We start from the raw sequence: 16,850 nt of genomic DNA, 5'->3' as shown, positions 1-16,850 counted from the left end.
GGAAAAAAACGCCATAAAAAACATTCAACATTTTTGTTCGTTCTTTGTTTATATTCACAGCACTTTAAGTTTATATTCCCTGCTGGATGCCCTCATTGGTAAATCGGTGGAAACCAATTAGGGCATCCAGCAAGGAATATGAACTTATTACATAGCAGTGATCTCGGGTGCTAGTTTTATTTACATCATTCCCCGCTCCCCACTCCCTCCAGCCACCTGCCTGTACAGAGCAGCAATCACCACAGCCATGAGCCCATCAGCCCTGCTTGTCTCTGCATCGCTCTGTAGTAAGTTCATATTCCTCGCTGATGCCCTGATTGGTCACCACCGATTGACCAATGAGAGCATCCAGCGGGGAATATGAACTTACAGTGCTGTGTATTCATATTTATATTTCTTTCTGGAATTCTTTTCAGTCTGACCACAGTGCTCTCTGCTGCCACCTCTGTCCGTATCAGGAACTGTCCAGAGCAGGAGAGGTTTGCTATAGGGATTTGCTGGTACTCTGGACAGTTCCTGACATGGACAGAGGTGTCAGCAGGTAGTCAGACTGAAAAGAATTCTGGAAAGAAATATAACTTCCTGTGGAGCATACAACAGCTGAAAAGTACTGGAAGGATTAAGAATTAAGAATGTTAAATAGAAGTAATTTTCAAATTAGTTAAACTTTCTGGCACCAGTTGATTTAAAAAAAATTTTTTTTCCACCATAGTATCCTTTTAAGCCTTTAAACCCCTTAACGACCAAGGATGTAAATTTACATCCTGATGCTTTAACCCCTTAAGGACCGGAGGTTTTTCCGTTTTTGCATTTTCGTTTTTTGCTCCTTGCCTTTAAAAAATCATAACTCTTTCAAATTTACACCTAAAAATCCATATGATGGCTTATTTTTTGCGCCACCAATTCTACTTTGTAATGACGTCAGTCATTTTGTCCAAAAATCTATGGTGAAGCGGGAAAAAAAATCATTGTGCGACAAAATTGAAAAAAAAACGCTGTTTTGTAACTTTTGGGGGCTTCCTTTTCTACGTAGTACATTTTTCGGTAAAAATGACACCTGATATGTATTCTGTAGGTCCATACGATTAAAATGATACCCTACTTATATAGGTTTGATTTTGTCGGACTTCTGGAAAAAATCATAACTACATGCAGGAAAATTAATACGTTTAAAATTGTCATCTTCTGACCCCTATAACTTTTTTATTTTTCCGTGTATGGGGCGGTATGAGCGCTCATTTTTTGCGCCGTGATCTGAAGTTTTTAATGGTACCATTTTTGCATTGATAGGACTTATTGATCACTTTTTATTCATTTTTAAATGATATAAAAAGTGACCAAAAATGCACTATTTTGGACTTTGGAATTTTTTTGCGCGCACGCCATTGACCGAGCGGTTTAATTAATGATATATTTTTATAATTCGGACATTTCCGCACGCGGTGATACCATATATGTTTATTTTTATTTTTATTTACACTGTGTTTTTTTTTTATTGGAAAAGGGGGGTGATTCAAACTTTTAATAGGGGAGGAGTTAAATGATCTTTATTCACTTTTTTTTTTCACTTTTTTTTTGCAGTGTTATAGGTCCCATAGGGACCTATAACACTGCACACACTGATCTTCTATGTTGATCACTGGTTTCTCATAAGAAACCAGTGATCAACGATTCTGCCGCATGACTGCTCATGCCTGGATCTCAGGCACTGAGCAGTCATTCGGCGATCGGACAGCGAGGAGGCAGGAAGGGGCCCTCCCGCTGTCCTGTCAGCTGTTCGGGATGCCGCGATTAGCCGCGGCTATCCCGAACAGCCCGACTGAGCTAGCCGGGAACTTTCACTTTCACTTTTAGCCGCGCGGCTCAGCTTTGAGCGCCCGGCTAAAGGGTTAATAGCGCGCGGCGCCGCGATCGGCGCTGCGCGCTATTAGAGGCGGGTCCCGGCTTCACTATGACGCCAGGCCCGCCATGATATGACGCGGGGTTACTGTGTAACCCCGCGTTATATCAGGAGAGCAGGACCAAGGACGTACCGGTACGTCCTTGGTCCTTAAGGGGTTAATACTTAGCGCACCAGGATGTATATTTACATCCTGTACATGACCGCGAGCATCTGAGCAATGCTCGGATCCTGAGCGGCTGGTCCCAACTGCTGATCGCAATGTCTGCCATTAACCCCTCAGATGCCGTGATCAATACAAATCACGGCATCAGCAGCAGTGCGGTCAGAAATATGGATGATCGGATCGCCCGCAGTGCTGCCGGGGCGATCTGATCATCCAGAACGGCGCTCGGAGGTCTCCTCACCTGCCTCCGCCGTCTTCCACGGGTCTTTTGCTCTGGTCTGAGATCGAGCTAGGTGCCGTGACCGACCCACTATGACGTGGGGTCAGCGCGTGACCCCGTGTTATCCTTAAGAGGTTAATAACAGCAAATGTTGACAGATTTTTTCACATTGGGGAAGGAGGGTATCTCCTATCTTGGCTCACTCCTGCACCTCACTGATCTCAGCATTGGCAGCTGAACCATGTGAGAGCGGGAGACAGGGACCAGACATGTGCAGCATTTACAGAGGAGGGCAAAGAATTCCAGGCACACTGACCACCAATTCAAGGTACTACATCAATGAATTGTTCATATGCACACATATGTGTTTCTCCAAGGGCACAAAGTGAATGGAATTCTTGTGGATTTGTGTCCGATACTGTGGGCATGGTGGATTCCAGTGCAGGCAATGTGACAAGGGAGAGGGAGGAGGAAGAAAAAAGAAAAAGTTGTCATGCTCCTAAAGGAACTCCCCCAGCCACCAGCAAAACGGCAGGTAGAGTGAGCAGCCTTATAGAGAAAAAATATAAGGTATTTCACATTTAAAATACCAGCTTGAGTATTTTTAGAGATTTTACAACTAAAGACAGTAACGCTTTAATCATATTTTTTTTTCTTCAATTTTTGGTGTGTTTTTTTTATTTTTTTTTTCAATTTTGAATTTTACTTTTTATATTTTAAAATAATCCTGAAATCTTGCAGTTTTCATTTGGACCACTGAGACTCCCTGTTCTGTACAATTCACTTTCCAGCAGTCTCCTCTTTATTGTCACAGACAGGATCCTATGAAAGATGACATCAATAACAATAGCTGTTGCTTAGAGGTCAGCTCCCCAGACACTCCCCCTCACAGAAGCAATGGGGAGAGTACAAAAAGATGGGGGTCTTTTTTGAGAGCTCTACTGTATGTCGATGGGAATCAAATAAAATGAAAATATGAGCCAGCACTTGCACAGGACTAACTTTTATTGGAAAAAGAAGTAAAAAAGGGGACAACGTGTTTCGGCGCCTTCCTCAGGTCCACAAATATAATATTGTGTCGTCCTGGCTGGGATTCCTGTCGTCTTGGCAGGGATGTCTGACTGGGATTCCCGCCCGCAGGAATCCCAGCCAGGATGACACAATATTATATTTGTGGACCTGAGGAAGGGGCAAGTGTGCCCGGAATGCGTTGTTCCTTTTTTTACCTTTGACTCCTTTTTTCAATAAAAGTTAGCCATGTGCAAGTGCTGGCTCATATCTTCGTTTTTTTTAATTCCCTTCGACATACAGTAGCACTCTAAAAAAAAAACCATCTTTTTGTACTCTCCACATTGCTTCCGTTATCTGTCTCCCTCGGGAACACGGAAATAAAAGGGGTGAGAGCAGCAGACTGTCTGATTCCATTCCTTACACACCCGCTGACCACACGAAACAGGCCACACTGATCTTTTTGTACATCAACTAAAGGTCAGTACGACACCTTGGGTGTTAACGTGGGTAATCGCATCATCCACTTCATTTCCTGGAAATACTACACTAGGGTGCGCCCTGTTGTTTTTTTCATCATTTTTTTCCCCTCTATCCCCATCACAGAAAGACTTCTGCACAGGTCACAGAGCATGCCCAGAAAACAATCCTATTCATGTCAACGATTCAGCCCCAGACTGTTGTCAAGGTCCATTGGGCTTGCTGTAAAGCATATCTTTAAATGCGTATAAAAACATAGGCAAGATGTCTGTCTCCCTAAAAAAAAAAATTTCAATCAGAAAATAGAAACCAATTAGAACATATTGCAGTATCTGACTGTAATTGGTAACAAAAATCTATGTGCTACAAATCTCTCCTCGTACAATTCTTTGTGTAACACTCTTTTGGGGGAGGGTTGTTTACCTGGAAAGGCTTTTTTCCACATTTTTTGTACAGTCCATTTATATACTTAAGTAAGTTGATCATGTCCCTCCTCAACCTGTTAAGGACCAAGGGCATACAGGTATTCCCTTGCGTCCTGGTACTTAAGGACCAAGGGCTTACCTGTACTCCCCGAATCCTTAAGTGGCTTTAAAGCGAGTGCTGGAACTGCACTTGCTTTAGAATGGCGAGTGTCTGCTAATATCAGTAGCCAGACACTAACTGCTAATGACAGGCAGTGGCGATCCTGCCACTGCCGGTGATTAACCCTTTAGACGCCACGATCAATGCCGATCATGGCATCTAAAGTAAAAGTGAAAGATCATCTGTAACTCAGAAGGGCTCATGGAACCCCTGTAACGTGATCATGGGGGTTCCGTGAGCTAAAATGGCGGAGAAAGGTTTCCTTACCTGCCTCCTGCCACTGATCCAACGGATGTAGCCTGGCTTAGCCAGTCTAGATCTGTAGATAGCCGATCATACTGTATTATGCTATGCCATAGCATTATACAGTAAATGTAATCTATTGATTGCATATCAAAGTCCCCTTTGGGGACTTAAACGGGTACTCCGCTGGAAATCATTTTTTTTAATCAACTGGTGCCAGAAAGTTAAACAGATTTGTAAATCACTTCTATTTAAAAATTTGAATCCTTCCAGTACTTATCAGCTGCTGTATGCTCCACAGGAAGTTCTTTTGTTTTTGAATTTCTTTTCTGTCTGACAACAAATGCTCTGTGCTGACACCTCTGTCTATTTTTGGAACTGTCCAGAGTAGAACCAAATCCCCATAGCAAACCTATCCTGCTCTGGACAGTTTCTGACATGGACAGAGTTGTCAGCAGAAAGCACTTGTGCTCAGACAGAAAGGTAGTTCAAAAAGAAAAGAACTTCCTCTGTAGTATACAGCAGCTGATAAGTACTGGAAGGATTAAGATTTTTTAATTGAAGTAATTTCCAAATCTGTTTAACTTTCTGGCACCAGTTGATTTAAAAAACAAAAGGTTTTCTAGGGGAGTACCCTGTCAGGATCCGGACTGGTGTGCAGCGAAGACACTGGAGGTGGATCCTCTGTGTCAGTGGGGTGATGGCGTGGACCGTACCAGGGGAACGGAGTCTAAGGGGTTACTGGTTTTCACCAGAGCCCGCCGCAAAGCAGGATGGACTTGCAGCGGCAGGTAACCCCCAGGTCGTTCCACCCGATAGCGACTCAACCCCAACTGACAGCTGAGACAGGCGCGGTACACAGGGACAAGGCAAGAGCAAGGTAGGACGTAGCAGAAGGTCAGAGCAGGCAGCAAGAGTCGTAGTCAGGGGCAACAGCAGAAGGTCTGGGTACACAGGCTTGGGAACACACTAAACGCTTTCACAGGGCACTAAGGCAACAAGATCTGGCAAGGACAGGAAGGGGAAGTGGGTTTTCATAGGAAACACGGTAATTGGGCCAGGCACTAATTAATGGCGCACTGGCCCTTTAAATTTAAGAGAGCCGGCGCGCGCGCGCCCTAGGGAGCGGGGCCACGCGCGCCGGGAGGACGCAGAGGGAGGTAAGAGGAACTTGTGCCGCCACGCGGATCGCATCCCCGCCGGCGGCATTGTGGCAGCGCTCCCGGTCAGAGGGACAGACCGGGGTGCTGCAGGAGGAGATTTGCCGTGAGCGCTCCGGGATGGATGCGGGACCCGGAGCGCTCGGCGTTACATACCCCTTTAACCTCTTGGGGACTCAGGGCATAACTGGACGTCCTAAGTACATCCTAAGTCCTGCTTCCGCGATATAATGTGGGGTCATGCATCATATCAAGTCGGTCCCGGCATCAAACGGTAGCCGGGACCCAGGGCTAATAGCGCACGTCACCAATTGCGGTGACGCGCGCTATTAACCCTTTAGATGCACTGTTCAAAGTTGATTGCCGTGTCTAAACTGTAAAAAAAAAGCATTCTAGGCAGCTCATTCAGGCTGATCATGACCATCGCAGTGAAACCGCGATGTCTGGATCAGCTAGGAGATCAAGGCTTGAGCAATCGACCACCGATAACACTGATCAATGCAATGCTATGGCTTTGCATTGAACACTGCTGGCAATCAATGTACTGCATGTTATAGTCCCCTATGGTGGCTATAACATTGCGAAAAAAAGTGTAGAAAAATAATTAAAGGGGTACTCCAGCGGTAAGACATCTTATCCCCTATCAAAGGATAGGGGATAAGATGCCAGATAGCGGGGATCCCGTCGCTGGGGACCCCCGTGATCTTGCACGCAGCACCCCGTTACGATCAGTCCCCGGAGCACGTTCACTCCGGATCTGATTACTGGCGATCACGGGGGCCTGAGCATTATGTTGTCACGGCCCCGCCCCCGTGTGATGTCACAGTCCGCCCCCTCAATGCAAGCCTATGGGAGGGAGCGTGACAGAGATGAGATGTCTTAGCGCCAGAGTACCCCTTTAATAAATGTGATTTAAACCCTTCCCTAATAAAAGTTCTAATCACCCCACTTTTCCCATTTAAAAAAAAACTGTTAATAAAAATAAGCATATGTGGTATCACCGCGTGTGTAAATGTCCGAGCCATAAAATTATACCATTAAATAAACTGCATGTTTAATGGTGTACGTGCAACAACATTTTACGGCCACATAGTTATACAAATTATTATTTTTTTTTTTTTGCTTTTACCGCTTGTGAAAATAAAACGTATGGGGCAACACCAGCATGTAAGTGTAAAAAATTTAATTTTTTTTACACTAACAGGCTGGTGTAGCCCCCAAAGGTACCCCCAAAGGAAAAAATCCCCCAAAATTTGTAGTGCAATTTCTCCTGATTACGGAAATACCCCATATGTGGCCCTAAACTGTTTCCTTGAAATATGACAGGGCTCCGAAGTGAGAGAGTGCCATGCGCATTTGAGGACTAAATTAGGGATTGCATAGGGGTGGACATAGGGGTATTCTACGCCAGTGATTCCCAAACAGGGTGCCTCCAGCTGTTGCTAAACTCCCAGCATTCCTGGACAGTCAGTGGCTGTCCGGAAATGCTGGGAGTTGAGGTTTTGCAACAGCTGGAGGCTCCGTTTTGGAAACACTGCCGTACAGTACGTTTTTCATTTTTATTGGGGGGACAGTGTAAGGGGGTGTGTATTTAGTGTTTTACCCTTTATTATGTGTTAGTGTAGTGTATTGTAGTGTTTTTAGGGTACATTCACACTGGCGGGCATTTACGGTGAGTTTCGCGCTAGGAGTTTGCGCTGCGGTGAAAAATTTGCTGCAGCTCAAACTTGAAGCAGAAAACCTACTGTAAACCTGCCCATGTGAATGTACCCTGTACACTCACATGGTGGGGCAAACCTCCTGCTGTTTTAAAACTACAACTCCCAGCATGCACTGACAGACTGCTAGGAGTTGTACTTTTGCAACAGCTGGAGGCACACTGGTTGGAAAACCTTCAGTTATCTAACTAAGTATTTTCCAACCAGTGTGCCTCCAGCTGTTGCAAAACTTCAACCCCCAGCATGTACTGATCGCCGAAGGGCATGCTGGGAGATGTAGTTATGCAACAGCTAGAGGTACTCAACTACAACTCCCAGCATGCACAAACTGCTGTGTGGGCATGCTAGGAGTTGTAGTTTTGCAAGATCTAGAGTGCCACAGTTGGATCACTGTAGAGTGATCTCTAAACTGTGACCCTCCAGTTGTTGCAAAACTACAACTCCCAGCATGCCCAAACAGCTGTCTGGGCATGCTGGGAGCTGTAGTTTTGCAACATCTGGAGGGCTGCAGTATAGAGACCACTGTATATGGTCTCAGACTGTAGTTCTCCAGATGTTGCTAGGCAACTTACCAGCCTCCGTAGGATCCAGGGAATCGCATCGCCGTCCTCTTCTTCCGTCGATCCCCGTCCCAATCGCAGCCCACAGCCGCTGCCAGTGGGTAAGTGGACTTCGGCAACCGGTCCTCCGTCGTTTCCCCATCCTGCCCCGCCTATTGTGGGTGGACAGAACGGGGAAAATGAAAGTTAACCCCCCCGCCCCCTGATCTGCTATTGGTGGTATCGTCTAGACCACCAATAGCAGGGTTAGGAGGGGTGGCACCCCTGCCACCTCACTCCTATCCCTTCAGATGGATCGTAGGTGTCTTGGACAACCGCGATCCCCCTTATATTCCTAATCACTGTGAATTCACTTGCGATTTGCGCCGATCGCCGACATGGAGGGGTCTGATGACCCCCCCTGGGCATTTGGTACGCCCTGGGTCCTTAAGTACCAGGGACCGAAGGCGTACCTGTACGCCCTGGGTCCCTATGTGGTTAAAGGTGTACTCCAGTGGAAATTATTATTTTTTTAAATCAACTGGTGCCAGAAAGTTAAACAGATTTGTAAATGTTTTCTATTAAAAAATCTTAATCCTTCCAGTACTAATTAGTTGCTGAATACTACAGAGGAAATTATTTTCTTTTTGGAACACAGTGCTCTTTGCTGACATCTCTGTCCATTTTAGGACCTGTCCAGAGCAGCATATGTTTCCTTTGGGGATATGCTGTTTAACTTTCTGGCACCAGTTGATTTAAAAAAAAAAAAAAGTTTTCCAACCCTTTAACCACATGAATTAGGTTTAGTTTGGGTAAACCAGCAGATCAGAATCAATGCAGATGTGAACAGGGGTTTGGTGATTTTGTTTTGGTTTCATCCATTGAATTGATCTGTATTTTCTCACCCACTGTCTCATTAAATAAATGTCACGATTCGGCTAGCTGGAGGTGGATCCTCTGTGCCAGAGAGGGATTGGCGTGGACCGTGTCGGTGGACCGGTTCAAAGTTGCTACTGGTATTCACCAGAGCCCGCCGCAAAGCGGGATGGTCTTGCAGCGGCGGTAGCAACCAGGTCGTATCCACCAGCAACGGCTTAACCTCTCTGACTGCTGAGATAAGCGCGGTACAAGGGAGTAGACAAGAGCAAGGTCGGACGTAGCAGAAGGTCAGGGCAGGCAGCAAGGATCATAGTCAGGGGCAACGGCAGGAGGTCTGGAACACAGGCTAGGAACACACAAGGAAACGCTTTCACTGGCACAATGGCAACAAGATCCGGCGAGGGAGTGCAGGGGAAGGGAGGTATAAGTAGGGAGTGCACAGGTGAGGATACTGATTAGGCCTGCTGCGCCAATCAGTGGCGCAGTGGCCCTTTAAATCGCAGAGACCCGGCGCGCGCCCTAAGGAGCGGGGCCGCGCGCGCCGGGACAACACAGACGGGGAACGGGTCAGGTACGGGAGCCGAGATGCGCATCGCGAGCGGGCGCGTCCCGCATCGCGAATCGCATCCCGGCTGGGAGTAATATCGCAGCGCACCCGGTCAGCAGGTCTGACCGGGGCGCTGCGAATGAGAGAACGCTGCGAGCGCTCCGGGGAGGAGCGGGGACCCGGAGCGCTCGGCGTAACAATAAATAGTCGATCTTGTGCATCTTTCTACCTTGGAGAATGTTCTTGTAATCCTATGTCCTTTTACAGTGTCTGTGCTAAAATATATTGGGGCCTCAAATATTTACTGATTCAAAATGGCTTGAAATATAAGAAGTCGTATGTAGATTGAACTGTCTGCTGGGGTTTGGAAAGGTGCTCATTAATTGTTGGGTCTTATTAGACTTAACTGTTGTCCCTGTCATATAAAAAAAATTCAGAATTGTCAAAAGTTTGGATCTGTCAGGGTCTTGTTGCCGACAGCAATCATTAGGATGAGCAGGGAGAAGCGTGCAGCTGTGTACTTAACGCCCCTGCACGCTGCCATCTGTCCAGTTGCAGCAGATGGACTTCATTGACTGACAGTGGAGTTCTACCAGTGCAACAGGAGGGAAGATTCCAGTCAGGCTAAGTGAAATGCACAGCAATGCATTTTTCTCCAGCACTTTAACCCCTTAACGATATCAGGTGTAAATGTACATCCTGGTGCCCTGGAACGTAAAGCACCAGGACATACATTCGACTAGAAGTGAGCACAGGAGCTGCACCCACAGCATGACAGAGGGGGTCCGATGAGTGAAAAAAAATGTGACCGCTGTGCCGCTTCAAGAATCTTTGCTCAAAGTTTGCCCACAGAGTCAGACTATACAATCGCCGATAGCACTGAACAGTATTAGCAATGCAAAGATTTCCCAAAATGAAAAATAAATGATAGTTTTAAAAAGCCCCTCCCCAAAAAAATGTCATCACTTTTCCCATTTTGCAAAGTGTAAAAAAAAATAAAAAATTAAACCAATTTTTAGTATGTCAAAACTATTTAAAATGTTAATGATACTGTATGTTAAGCTACGTAAAGATGAACAAAGTCCAAATTTGCTGATTGTTCATCACATCCCAGAAGAAAATGAATAAATAGTAATCAAAAAGGCACATATAAAAAACTTGTACTGATAAAAACTAAAGATTACATGTGATTTTTACCATAAAGCATTTTTCTCCAATTTTCACTGCACACATTTTGTTTCGTCATAGATTTTATGGTAAATTATAGTCACAAAGTTTTTTGTGTTTTCTAGGTGTGAAACAATGTCGACTTCTACCATTGTAACTAGGGATGGTGGGGATAAATAAAAATTGGGTAAATAAATGGTGCGCTTTATCATGGACCAAATCTGCCTATACATACTGTATGTAAAGTCACGGGAGCAACATCATTTATGTGAATTTTGTGAGTTTTACTTGATTTATGATGTACAACAATGGTTACAGCTAGCACATATGACTGACTGACAAATGTGCTCCACATTTGCCCCAAGTTGCCTGTAAATTGTAGCTGGCATTTATGAAAGGGCAGGCATCTTAATTTATGCTGACCAGCTGTGACCAATGGTCTGCCACACAGGTAAAAAAAAGTGTTGCAAATTAATGTCATTAACCCCTTCATGACCCAGCCCATTTTCACCTTCAGGACCTGGGCATTTTTTGAAAATCTGACCACTGCCACTTTAAACATTAATAACTCTGGAATGCTTTTACTTATCATTCTGATTCCGAGATTGTTTTTTCGTGACATATTCTACTTTATGTTATTGGTAAAATTTCACTGATATTTGCATCCTTTCTTGGTAAAAAATCTAAAAATGTCATGAAAATTTTGAAAATTTAGCATTTTTCTAACTTTGAAAGTCTCTGCTTGAAAGGAAAATGGATATTCCAAATAAATTACATATTGATTCACATATACAATATGTCTACTTTGTGTTTGCATAAAAAAAATGAAGTTTTTACTTTTGGAGGACACCAGAGGGCTTCAAAGTTCCGCAGCAATTTTCCAATTTTTCTCAAGATTTTCAAAATCGTAATTTTTCAGGGACCAGTTCAGGTTGGAAGTGGATTTTAAGGGTCTTCATATTAGAAATACCCCATAAATGACCCCATTATAAAAACTGCACCCCCCCCCAAAGTATTCAAAATGACATTCAGTAAGTGTTTTAACCCTTTAGGTGTTTCACAGGAATAGCAGCAAAGTGAAGGAGAAAATTCTAAATCTTCATTTTTTACATTCGCATTTTCTTGTAGACCCAATTTTTGAATTTTTACAAGGGGTAAAAGGAGAGAAATCACCCTAAAATGTGTAACCCAATTTCTCTCGAGTAAGGAAATACCTCATATGCGTATGTAAAGTGTTCGGCGGGCGCAGTAGAGGGCTCAGAAGGGAAGGAGCGTCAATGGGATTTTGGAGAGTGAGTTTTTCTGAAAGGGTTTTTGGGGGGCATGTCCCATTTAGGAAGCCCTTATGGTGCCAGAACAGTGGACCCCCCCACATGTGACCCCATTTTGGAAACTATACCCCTCATGGAATTTAATAAGGGGTGCAGTGAGCATTTACACCCCACTGGCGTTTGACAGATATTTGAAACAGTGGATTGTGCAAATCAAAAATTTCATTTTTCATTTTCACAGACCACTGTTCCAAAAATCTGTCATACACCAGTGGGGTGTAAATGCTCACTGCACCCCTTATTACATTCCGTGAGGGGTGTAGTTTCCAAAATGGGGTCACATATGGATATTTATTGTTTTGCGTTTGTCAGAACTGCTGTAACAATCAGCCACCCCTGTGCAAATCGCCTCAAATGTACATGGTGCACTCTCCCTTCTGGGCCTTGTTGTGCGCCCCCAGAGCACTTTGCGCCCACATATGGGGTATCTCCGTACTCAGGAGAAATTGCATTACAAATTTAGAGGGTCTTTTTTCCCTTTTACCTCTTGTGAAAATGAAAAGTATAGGGCAACACCAGCATGTCAGTGTAAAAAATTTATTTTTTTACACTAACATGCTGGTGTAGACCCCAACTTCATCTTTTCATAAGGGGTTAAAGAAGAAAAAGCCCCCCAAAATTTGTAAGGCAATTTCTCCCGAGTGCGGCGATACCCCATATGTGTCCCAAAACTGTTGCCCTGAAATACGACAGGGCTCCAAAGTGAGAGAGCCATGCGCATTTGAGGCCTGAATTAGGGATTTGCATAGGGGTGGACATAGGGGTATTCTACGCCAATGATTCCCAAACAGGGTGCCTCCAGCTGTTGCAAAACTCCCAGCATGCATGGACAGTCAATGGCTGTCCGGCAATACTGGGAGTTATTATTTTGCAACAGCTGGAGGCTCCGTTTTGGAAACAGTAGCGTACCAGACGTTTTTCATTTTTTGGGGGGGAGGGGGGGCTGTGTAGGGGTATGTGTATATGTAGTGTTTTTTTTACTTTTTATTTTAGGTTAGTGTCAGTGTAGTGTAGTGTTTTTAGGGTACAGTCACATGGGCAGAGGTTCACAGCAAGTTTGCCGCTGGGAGTTTGAGCTGCAGCGCAAAATTTGCCCCATCTCAAACTTGCAGCACTCACTGTAAACCTCCGCCCATGTGAGTGTACCCTGTACATTCACATTGGGGGGAGGGGGCAAACATCCAGCTGTTGCAAACTCCGAGCATGCCCTTTGGCTGTCCGTGCATGCTGGGAGTTGTAGTTTTGCAACAGCTGGAGGCACACTGGTTTGGAAACACTAAGTTAAGTAATAAACTTTCAAGTGTTTTGCAACCAAACTTAGTGTTTCCAAACCAGTGTGCCTCCAGCTGTTGCAAAACTACAACTCCCAGCATGCATGGTCTGTCAGTGCATGCTGGGAGTTATAGTTTTGCAACAATTGCAACAGCTGGAGACACTGAGTTAGGAAACGGACAATGTTTCCCAACTAGTGTGCCTCCAGTTGTTGCAAAACTACAACTCCCAGCATGCCCAGACTACCCAGGCATGCTGGAAGTTGTAGTTCGGCAATATCTGAAGGATCAGATGTTGCCGAACTACAACTTCCAGCATGCTTGGGCAGTCTGGGCATGCTGGGAGTTGTAGTTTTGCAACATCTGGAGGTCCACAGTTTGGAGACCACTGTATAATGGTCTCCAATCTGTGCTCTTCCAGATGTTAGAGAACTACAACTTCCAGCATGCCTGGACAGACTGAGCATGCTGGGAGTTGTAGTTTTGCAACATCTGGAAGAGCACAGATTGGAGACCATTATACAGTGGTCTCCAAACTGAGGACCTCCAGATGTTGCAAAACTACAACTCCCAGCATGCTCAGAAAGCCAAAGGCTGTCTGGGCATGCTGGGAGTTGCAGTTTTGTAACTCCCAGAGGCAGCAGTGAGATCGATTTACGGCGATCTCACTGCTGCCAATGAAGATGCCGCACTGCTGCCGGAAACTCACCTCTGGGACGCAGCACCGCCGGGACTGCATGGAGGACGCTGGGACCGTCGGGACCGCTCGGAACACCGCTCGGACGGGTAAGTGACGCCGGGGGACGGGTCAGGGACGCTTAGCAGAGCGGTGTGTGTCCCAATCCCCGTGATCCGGACTCACACACCGCGCTGCTAAGTATTCTGATAGCGAAACGCTGCTATCAGCTAGTCAGATTTGACCAGCTGATAGCAGCGAGGGGGGGGGGGATGAAACCCCCCGTGGTCGCATGGTAAGATGGCTGGCTATCAGTGATAGCCACCATCTTACCGGGCGCTGCGGGATGCCGCGAGTAGCGGCAAAAATGTTCATGACGTACCTGTATGTCATGGGCCGGGAACACCTTGCCACCCATGACGTACAGGTATGTCATAGGTCGGGAAGGGGTTAAAGGGGTTATCCAGGGAAAAACTTTTTTTTATATATCAACTGGCTCCAGAAAGTTGAACAGATTTGTAAACTACTTCTATTAAAAAATCTTAATCCTTTCAGTACTTATGAGCTTCTGAAGTTAAGGCTGTTCTTTTCTGTCTAAGTGCTCTCTGATCACATGTGTCTCGGGAACCGCCCAGTTTAGAAGAGGTTTGCTATGGGGATTTGCTTCTAAACTGGGTGGTTCTCAAGACATGTGTCATCAGAGAGCACTTAGACAGAAAAGAACAACCTTAACTTCAGAAGCTCATAAGCACTTTAAGGATTAAGATTTTTTAATAGAGGTAATTTACAAATCTATTTAACGTTCTGGAGCCAGTTGATATATATAAAAAAATGTTTTTTCCTGGAATGTACAGGTACAAACACTTTATCTTGCTGTGGCATTGATGCCAGTGTGTAACAGGTGACTGCATTGCTGCAAAGAGTAAAACAGATGTCACCTTTTACAGATACACAAGGGGGTCCATTGCAAGATGAGGTGTTTGTACCTGCACATTATCTGAATAAAAGAAAAAGCAAGTAGTACTGGGTGGGTACAACTCTTTTCTTCATTTAGGGCTCGTTCACACAAGCGTATTTTGTTTCAAACTCGCAGCGGGTTTCCCACTGCAAGTTTGAAACAAAAAACGCTTGTGTGAACGAGCCCTCATACTGGACATTGTAGGAGTCTGCCAGCTATAGATCATTGAGTCATGTATTTGTTAGTTCTCTCTAGTTATTTAAAGGGGTATTCCAGGATTTTTTTTATTTGACTATGCTACAGGGGCTGTAAAGTTAGTGTAGTTCATGATATAGTGTCTGTACCTGTGTGTGACGGTTTTCTCACAATTCTTCTGTGATTTTCACCTCATTATTTATTTTTACCAGCATACAAAATGACTGTTGTCTCGGATTTTTCCCAGCTTGCAATAACCTTCTGACTCACTAGTCAGCTGATGACAGGGTGCCTGTCTGCTTCAATGGGTGGAGGGATCAATCTGCAATTAATGCAACAGCTGTAGGCACCCTGATTGAAAACCACAGGTCTTTTGTTTCAATGGGTGGGGTGGCTGATGTGTGGGAGGGAGGAAAATGGAATTGTGGGATTTGTAGTCAAAAAAACATAAGTCAAACAGGAAATACAAGTTCACAAAAAGCTAGCCACAGTGTTATGGTAATCTCATGACACGCCAAGACAAGCGCAGGTCCTTCCTAAGCATGTCCATTACTGTCTGCCAGGTACGTACTAAAATCACCTTATGTTGAAGATCCCCTTTAAGTTAATCTACTTATGCTTTATCCTAAGTATTTTTTTTTTTTTTTGATCAATCCATTTTTTTTATAATCATAAATCTGGCGCAGAATAACATTTCATGTAATTGCTGTCTTTTTCCTCTACTTAATTCCAGTCCAGTTTCATCTTCTAATATACCTACTAAAGGAGTGGGATCAAGTACTATCCCTAATTGTTTCCCTATTTCCTCATATACAACCATCCAAAATTCCTGAATATTTGTGCATATCCATAGCATATGCATAAATCCCGCTCCCACATTTTAAGCATTTACTATCTGGTCTCTTTCCAATCCTATACAGAAAGGCTGGGGTATACTATAATCTATATACAATATTAAATTGGATTATTTTGTGATTATCATTCTGCAGGATTTAGTTAATCTTTCTATATATACTCTCCCATTGTTTGTCATCTATTACACCAATATCTTCACACCATGCACGTGTACTACCATGTTTTACATTTTTTTACCGGTGCATTAATCAATGTCTTATACACACTAGACATTATTTTATTTGCTCTACATTCTACAATTTTCTTCACACTTTCTGGGGTGTTAATAATCACCAATCCCTTCTCTACGGTGCTTCTAAATATGCCTTCCATCCTTATATATTCAAACCAAGTTCCCAACCCTATTCCCCTTCTATCTTTAATCTGCCCCCATTCTATAAATTTCCCATTTTTCCGATACATCTTTTACTAAATTAAACACCAATTCCTGAATTGTTTTCCTCTCTACTTTCCTCAAAACATTTGTGAACCATGTGTTTCCCCATATGGGAGCTATGTCTAACATACCTACTATCCCCATTTCAAATTTAAATACCTTCCAAGACTTAACCAGACTCTCGACCACTGTGTTTCCATTTTACCCCTTCCAACTGTCCAGATTCTAATAGCTGATAAATATTGACATAATCCCCATTTGGGTTCTCCATCAGGTATTGGAAGAAGTGAAACTTCCTCCAGTCTCTAATGAAGTATACTGGGGCTGCCAAAAAATACTTTTCAATGTGTGGAAATGCTAATCTGCCTCTATTTCTAGGAAGACACAAATATTATATTGTGGTGAGCTTGTGGGGATGTAGGGTAGGAAGGGTGTAGCTGTGCAGTGATGAATGGGTGTTGGATTAACCCTTAACTGTCGTGAAGCCAGGGTACTGGTTCTTCCTCTATATTTATA

The 16,850-nt window shown here is 44.3% G+C and overlaps 1 long non-coding RNA gene across 1 annotated transcript in view; it reads right to left on the bottom strand.

The window, feature by feature from the left end:
- LOC130293361 (uncharacterized) overlaps positions 1-16,850 on the bottom strand; it is a 33,778-nt gene that overhangs the window by 16,553 nt on the left and 375 nt on the right. The gene's annotated exons all lie outside the window — the stretch shown is intronic.

Source organism: Hyla sarda, chromosome 10 (genome assembly GCF_029499605.1).
Source record: "Hyla sarda isolate aHylSar1 chromosome 10, aHylSar1.hap1, whole genome shotgun sequence".
Lineage (NCBI taxonomy): Eukaryota > Metazoa > Chordata > Amphibia > Anura > Hylidae > Hyla > Hyla sarda.
This window is presented reverse-complemented; position numbering and strand designations above follow the sequence as displayed.